Raw genomic sequence first — 7102 nt, 5'->3', positions numbered from 1 at the left:
TCTCTTTCCATGTCAGCGTTCAGGGGGGGTAATAATTCCACTTTAAACTAGTTCAAGAGGGTAATAGGTCACCTTTAAAGGTTGAGTGTGTAGTTGGGATTTCGACTAAAGGTTGGGGTGGTAATAGACTATTTTCTCTAGATTAAATAATGATTCCTTTATGATCTAATGTCGACTAAAGTAGGTGGACAATCATTGGTTAATAATGACTCAATGAAAATAGTATAAACGATTTCCAGTTCATAAATAGTAGCACTGTAGCTCCCGATTTTAATTGTTCCCTTACCTTTAGATTATCAGATTTTGATTCATCACGATTTTGTCAATTTAGGCATAGGTGTGGAATTCTGAAAGTAAGAGTTTGTAAGAATGGATCTCATTAGATTCATATTCTTATGAAAATTATGTATTTGAACAGATTTTAATTATTCAGAGACTTTATGGAGAGGCAAGGACCTTGCAAAGTAGCTTACATTTGAATTTCTTGGTTGAGGTAGGTTACAGTTTAATTGGATTTTAGACTCAATTTAATTGTGTGTATGCTCCTGAATTGGATACTTATTGATTGGTATTCGAAAATCCTTAAAATTGATGATGTTTGGATTGTTGAGGCGTGTATAAATGATTATTGAAAATTTACTTGATGAAATTGTCTTATGACTTTAAGTGTACTTGAAAACTTAGTACATCGTATTATATGTTGTGAGGTAGTGTAAATTTGATATTAAAATTACTTGTTTATGGTGGATCAGGTACCACGGATATGTATATGTTGGATCGGGTACCACATCGGTATTGAATATGTATATGTTGGATCGGATACCATTCCGGTACGGAAATGTATATGGTGGTTCGGGTACCATGCCGGTACGGATATGTTTATGGTGGATCGGGTACCACGCTGGTAAGGATATGTATATAGTGGATCGGGTACCACGCCTGTACGGTACATGAACATAGATTGTTCCTTGCAGGTCATGACTATTTGGGCAAAAATAAGTCCCATAGCATGTATGTACATATTTTTATTGATTCTGTGGATGTTTGCAGTATGATTGATACTCTTAATGGTTATATGGCTTGTTTGTGAGCACTGTTTGACCTGTTGTTGCTGTATTATTGATTCATTGAATATTTGTTATGTGATGATGTCTGTTTACTTGTTATTTGATTTATGTTGTGTACATGCTATTAAATTGAGTTGGCCTATGATACCTACTAGTACATAGTGGTTTGTACTGATACTATCCTATATTTTTTTTGTTGAGTGCAGAAAGTGTTCAAGAGGCTCAGACATGACCTTACATCTAGAGTTTGATAGTAGATCTTGATCCAAGGATGAGAACTTCGTCTCCATACTTCCATGGGTCATCCTATTTATTCTTGTCTATCTTTCGGGCAATGAAACATTCTTTATTTACTTTATTTTTGGATATATCTTTTGGACATAGTCATTGTTTAGAAGTTCTTGTACGATGACTTTCAGGTCTTGGAAATTTCAATAAGTAGTTTGTTGGATTTCCTCATTAATAATGATTAGCTCTGGATTATAATTATTATGTTGATTTTATGATAACATCATCTTAATATTGACGAAGTAATTGGGTAATGGTTTGATTTAGATGGTTCTTCCATAGGAAGATTAGTGTGGGTGCCACTCATGGTCTTTTGGGCTGTGACAAAAGAATTCAACATTCTTTGTCTCAATTATAGTATTACTATCAAGTACATCACTTTTCAAAACAAGAAATCTATATGCAACTCTATGTTTAGTATATCCAATAAGCATGCAATCAGCGGTTTTAGAACCTATTTTTCTCCTTTTAGGTTCAGGCAGAAGAACTTTAGCAAGACAACCCCACACTTTAAAATATTTCAATTGGGTTTATAATCTTTCTACAATACATAAGGAGTTTTGCCATTTCTTTTATGAGGAATTCTATTTTGTAAATGACATGCAGATAAGATAGCTTCATCCCACAAATTATCATGTGCATTAGAGCTAATTAACATAGAGTTCATCATTTCTTTTAATATCCTATTTTTTCTTTCAGCTACATCATTAAACTCGAGAAAATAAGACAGAGTTACTTCATGAATAATACCTTCTTTTTTACAAAAAAATATTTAAAGATACGTATTCTCCACCTTTATCAAATCTAATTCTCTTGATTTTTATACAAAGTTAATTTTCAACTTTAGATTTATAAGATATAAAAGCATCAAATTCGTCATCTTTATTTCTAAGAAAATACAACTTAATAAATCTAGAGAAATCATCAATAAAAGTCAGATAATATCTTTTACCTCCTCTAATCATAATTTGCTTTAAATCACCCAAATAAGTGTGAATCAAAGATAACAATACAGTTCTCTATTAACTGAAAAACATGACTTTTTAATAATTTTAGCTTCAGCACATATTTTGCATTTATCAAAATTATTTGAGTCTAAATTAGATATTAAATCAAGTGATTGCATATTCTTTATATACTTAATATTAACATGTCCTAATCTAGCATGCCATGAAGAAATAGACTGAATCATATAAGTAGAAGCTAATGCATTATTATTGATAGTATTAAGTACATAAAATCCATGGTTACGATAGTTTTTTCCCACAAATACATTATTTTTTGTCAAAATGATTTTATCAGATTCAAAAGACACTTTCATTCCAGCTTTATCCAACAAAGCCACAAAAATTAGTTTAACTCACATTGTAGGAACATGTAGCACATTCATGAGCTAAAGTTTTTCCCAAAGTAAATTTAAGAAGCACTTTACCCTTGCCCAAGACTTTAGCAGTTCTTGAGTCTCCAAGGTAGACCACTTCACTGTCATCTCCTATTGATGTATAGGAGGCAAATGCTTCTCGATTTGTACAAATGTGTCGAGTAGCCTCAGAGTATACCGCCCATTCTTTTATATGTTCCACCATATTCACTTGAAAAATCACAGCTGCAATTATTTCATCTTCTTAAGCTAAATTAGCTTTGGCAGAATTTCTCATTTCTTTGTTATTTCTCATTCTATGTCTACATTGAGCGGCAAAATGCCCTGATTTTCTACAAGTAAACCAAGTACCTTTTCTTTTCTTAAAATTGAGATTACTAGGCTTGTAACTTTGAGACTTATTACCATTCTTTTGTTATTGTTGTTTTGACCTTTTACTAGATTTGCTTTGAGTGCAACATGCTTAGCTTTGAATGACTCCTTTCTATTGATATCTTCAATTAGAATATGAGTTATTATTTCCTCAATAATAAAGTTTGTTTTCTTATGTTTCAAGTTATTTTTATAGTCATTTCATTATTCGGGTAATTTTTCAATCAACGCTCAAGCTGCAAATGTTTCTGGTGGAGTGATCTCCTCTACCTTCAAATCTTCAAAGAATTTTTGACATTCATTTATTTGAATTTTCATTTCTTTCACATCACTCATTTCCCAATTGTAAATTTTTTCAACCACAAACTTTTGTTTGGTTGCATCTTTAATCGTGAACTTCTTAATTAAAGCATCCGAAATGACTTTTGCTTCTTTGCAACTACAATACACATCAAATAGTTCATTAGAAATTATTTGTAAAATAGTATGGCGCCATACCTTATTGGCGTATTTCCATAACTCCAAAATTTAGCTATCAACGTCTGCATCAGGTTGTGTTTATGACAAAGAATATGCAAAATCATGGACATCAAGTAGTGAAAAAATTTATTCTTGTCATCTTTTAAAGTTTTCATCAGCAAATATTTCAATATTTGAAACATCAGGAAACGACTTTACATATAGTAGAACAACTGAAACAGGAGTATTAGGAGTTGCGTCGGTAGAAGAAATACCAAAAGTAGAATTATTTGTCATAGTTTCTTAGATTATTGGAGAAAATAGTGGTAAAACACTAATAACAATATTATTTAACTGTTAAAAAAATAATAATATAACAATAATAATATTAGCAGTATAATAATGTATAGTAATGTTGCTACTACAATAATAATATTATAATTTATATAATAATTATATCAGTAGTAAAATTATTTATTAACAAATTAATGGTATTGAATATTAAATAAATATTATTATGATACTATAATAAGTGATATATTAATTATACTTGAGTCGTGCTAGGCACTATCCTAACAAAATTATTTCAGCAGTGCGAAATATTTTTTCAAAATTAAACAAGCACTTTCCTGATTAATTAGAGGATATTCAGGATTAAGTAATCTTTCCTAATTAACCAGAGGATACAGAAATCAACAAAATTATTAATACAAATACCAATAAGTTAAACTAGAAAATTATTTAATAAGACAAGTCAAAAAACAAAACAATACAAAAGGAAAAGGCAAAGGATGAAGAGAAGCTTGAGAGAAGAGATGATAAAGAGTAAATTAGAATTTTGGATGTGTTTTGCAATAAGAATTGAGGGGATATTTATAGTGGAGATGAACAAGTAAAATTTTGACAAGTGCAAGTACACTTGTCTTCAAGATTTCATGCAAATGTTATCTTCTTGACAAGCGTAAAACTTGTTTCATACACTTGTTTCTAACACTTGCTTTCCAAGTAAATATTGACTTCCAAAATACATATAAATTATTTTTGAAATAAGTATTTTCCTACTAGTTTAGCCGACCTTCTAGAACATCTCATTCAAAAAGGCGGAAAAACACCCCAACATAAGGGAACTGCATTCGCCAAAGAACATGTTAGAAAAGCTAATCAAATGTCTTGCATCCCCTAAAGTCCAAGAAGAAACGAGGGATATACATCCAAATTTAGAAGGGTACGTAAAAAGAAAAAAAAATACAAAAGCAACACAGAAAAAGAATTAAATAGTCATGTTTGAAGTCGTTATCTTAACCACAAGGAGGGGCGATACAAAGGTAGAGCGAGTGACTGAAGTGAATTCATAATAAGGTAACTATACTGAATGATGCGGCTGAATCACCTTCTTTTTCGGGACAACTAATTCTTGTTGAGTATTTTGGTTTGACACTGCTCCACACCCCCCAATAAAGAATATGAAACTACATTTGAGTCAAATTTTGAGATGAAAGTTTTCTTTCCTTTCTCGACATTATAGTATAGTATTAGTCTCCCATACATCATATGGTAGGATAACATTCATTATTTTTCTTATCAAAATCTTGGATTTGAATTCTAAAAGCAAAATCAGAACTCGGAACCAAAATGAGCCACAGAATTAAAAAATAACCAAAATAGGCCACCTATTTAAAAAGTTACCAAAATAGGCTAAACGTAATAATTTATTATGTTTGTCACTTTTTTGTTAACGATCAACTAACGGAGTTGACTTTTATAAAAACGTAAGAATTTCTTACATTTTACACTTTTTTTAAAAAAAAGTAAGAAATTCTTATGTTGTGTCATAAAAACACGTAAAACGTAAGAATTTCTTACGTGTTATGAGAAAATCAAGGAAAAATAATGCAGTGAGTTGTCAAATCAATTAAAAGTCATTTTTCAGAAAAATTGCCCTTCCACATAGGGGCGGGCATGGTATGGTATATACCAAATACTATACTGAAAGCAAAAAATTTTATACCGCGATATGGATGTTATGGTATTTGATAGAAGTTTTAAATTATTATGGTATTTGGTATTTATGCAATAAATACCGAATTACTGTATACCGCACCGAAGTTTTTGAATAACATATAAAACCCAAATATATTATATTTACGATTATTAAATATATTTATATGTCATCCATTAGACAATTGAACATAAAAGTAACTTTTATTCAGAAATAAATTTTTTGAGAAGTTTATTATTTCGAAGTACTATGCTTAAGTTTAGGTAATTTTGTTTAGAGTTTGCATCTTAGATACTCAATCGTGATTGAAATGTTCTTTTTGTGTAGATGATTAATAAAGATAGTTGTTAGTCTGATATGATTGAGATGTTTTTAAGTTTTAAAATTATAGTTTTTTTATATGAATATATGTAAATCGAAATTAAATAAAGTATGGTTACCGAATTACCGTACCAAAAAATATCGAAATCGAATTTGAAAATATCGAACCATACCAAACTAATTTGGTATGGTAGTGGTATGGTTCTTTTAGATACCGAAAGCTGAAGTTACCGTACCGAAATTTAAGATACCATACCATACCATACAATGCCCACCCCTACTTCCATGTAATAAATAATTACGTTGTTCACTTTCTTATAAAAAGTAAGGTGGTCCCCCACAATTCCTCTTTCCACCAATGTCTCGGTCCCCACCCATACTTTTTCCACATTTAACAATTATAATTTTTTTGACTTTATGTAATTAAATTTATTTATATTTTACACCTAGTGTAAATAATTTATTTTTGCTCTATGTAATAAATTTTTATGTTTTATATAAAAAAATAAATAAAAAAAAAAAGAAGAAGTATCAATTACCTTATTAATTTAACAATTTTCTTATATTTATTCTATATAAAAAAATAATCACTTTTATCCTTAATTATCCGATTTGTCTTTAAGAAAATTATACTTTTGAGTTTTCCTCTACTCCAAAGTAGTGAAATGTTAAATTTTCGTCGATTAAATATGCTACTATATACAAGAATTATATTTTTTAGTGTGCTAAAAATATGAAATTAATTTTTTTGGTTAGTGATTCATCGTACTCTTCGATTAGTGTTTCGATTAAGATATTGAGGAGACTCACATGCACAAATACGTTTCATATTATAATTAATGGAGTAAAAAATCACAATTAATTTAGGAGTGTACAAAAATCATACCGATAAATATATATGATAATGTATAAATCAATAACATTTTTATCGGTACGATTTTATTAAAAAAATTATTGTGTTATTTGTTTGATTTTAGTTTTTTTATTGGTAAACTGATAACCCAATAAGATTATACTAAATAATTATTTTACACCCTATATCGATATATAATAGAAGTTTTTATCTTCTTATAAGTAGTTTTCATCTTCGATTTTGCAACTAAAAATTGATAACCAGTATAACTATAAATAATAGAAGTTTTCATCTTCTTATAGAGAAGCCAACAATAACCAAGAAATATTAGAAATATAACTACAAATATATTGCTTTAATCA

The sequence above is a fragment of the Capsicum annuum genome, chromosome 1, assembly GCF_002878395.1.
Source record: "Capsicum annuum cultivar UCD-10X-F1 chromosome 1, UCD10Xv1.1, whole genome shotgun sequence".
NCBI lineage: Eukaryota > Viridiplantae > Streptophyta > Magnoliopsida > Solanales > Solanaceae > Capsicum > Capsicum annuum.
Note: the sequence above shows the minus strand (reverse complement) of the source record.